Consider the following 1,714-nt stretch of genomic DNA (forward strand, 5'->3'; position numbering starts at 1 on the left):
TTTTCCTCAAAGGGTCTAACTGAGGGCTTGAACGACCTTGTGATAACTGAGGTTTTAGAGATCTCGAACCCTGTGTGAAGGCAGACCCAACGGCACTACTTTGGGATAAGGTAACACTGTTTGAAGATGCTTCTGCTCCAAAAGATGTCAAAGAGTTTCCAGCAACACCAACAGCACCAAACTGCTGTCCAACTATGGAACTTGGACTGAACTGACTGTACGTCAGCATCCTGCCAAAAGGTCCATATGAACCCACCGATTGGAATGAAGAAGTAGAGGAGCCTAGTGAAGACTGAACAATGGCTGGCTGGGTCCTGAGGCAAAGAACATTGTGGTTTCGGTGGCTCACAAACAGTGAGATCTTTAATATCACTTCCTCGGAATATAATGTATTCAAAGACTTCATCTCGAGGTGGTATCGGTCGATCTGTTGGTCTGTCTTCTGTACCAAAGGACCAAACTTTGGCGAGGGCTACGGTGGAGTTCTCGCTATCGATGGTGTACAGGATGCCCTCGTAGCGGATCTTTGCCTTGGAAATGAGGCTGATCTTGCTGCCGATGTAAGGGGTTCCCCCGCTCATGGCTCCACCGCCGCTCGGGGCCGCTTGCGGAGAGGCCGGTACCACGCCGCCGCCGCCGCTCCGCACGCCTGCTCGCTCGCTCGCGCGCGCCTACAGCAGCCGCCTCAGACCCAACGTGGCGGCAGCGCCGGCGCCGCTGCCCTCCCCCAGCCTCCCGCCCTCAAGCCGCGGCGCGGCCGAGCCATCCTCACTTTTAGCAAATTTCCTTCAATCCTGATGCCACATTCTTCTTCATAAAGTTCAGCTTCTTGAATTATTAGCTGAGCATAGCAGAAGTGGCATCCACTTCCTAAACAACGTGCCTCCGGAAATTCTATGAATGTTGATAAATGTTGATAGTTATAGAAAGGCTTCAGTCCTTTTGTTCATAGGGTCGCTATGAGTCATGCTCGACTCATGCAATCAATAACAACAGATTCAATAGGTATGGAGAAAGGATACATCTGTGATGCACACCATTCTTGATTTCAAACCATGCAATGTTCCCTTGCTCTATTCACTGAACAGCTTCTTGGTCTAGGTATAGGTTTTGTATGAGCACAATTAAGTATTCTGGGATTCTCAGTCTTCTCAATGTTAGCCATTATTACAGTCAACACAATAAAATGACTTTGTACAATCAATAAAACACAAATAAAGCTCTTTCCTTGTCCTGTGCTTTCAGCCAAGGTCCACATGACGTTAGCAGTGGTATCCCTTGTGTCATGGCCTTGTCTGAGTCCAGCCTGAATTTCTGAGAGTTCCCAAATGATATACTGTAGTTCCAGCCATTTAAAAAATAATCTTCAGCAAGATTTTGTTTGCATGGGATATTAATATTTTTACATATTCACATTCTGTTGAATCTCCTTTTTTGAAAATTGGAACAAATATAGATCTCGTCCAGTCAGCTGATGAGACAACTAACCGTTTTCCAGATTTCTTAGCCCAGAATGGTGAGTATGTCCAGGGCTGCATCCGTTTGTTGGACCATGCCAACTGGTATTCCGTCAGTTTCTAGGCCTTATTTTTGGCCAATGCCTTCAGTACAGCTTGAACTTCTCCCTTCATTAACACTGCTGCTTTATCATCTCTTACTTCCTGAAATGGTTCCATGTCAGTCAGTGCTTTTGGTACATTAACTCTCTATTCCT

The 1,714-nt window shown here is 46.4% G+C and overlaps 1 pseudogene; it reads right to left on the reverse strand.

Annotated features, from left to right (window-relative positions):
- The window catches only part of LOC102873434, a 7,870-nt pseudogene extending 7,289 nt beyond the window's left edge, over positions 1-581 (reverse strand).
- Positions 582-1,714: the final 1,133 nt, after the last annotated feature.

Source organism: Elephantulus edwardii, unplaced genomic scaffold (assembly GCF_000299155.1).
Source record: "Elephantulus edwardii isolate Elephantulus edwardi_28Jun2011 unplaced genomic scaffold, EleEdw1.0 scaffold00011, whole genome shotgun sequence".
NCBI lineage: Eukaryota > Metazoa > Chordata > Mammalia > Macroscelidea > Macroscelididae > Elephantulus > Elephantulus edwardii.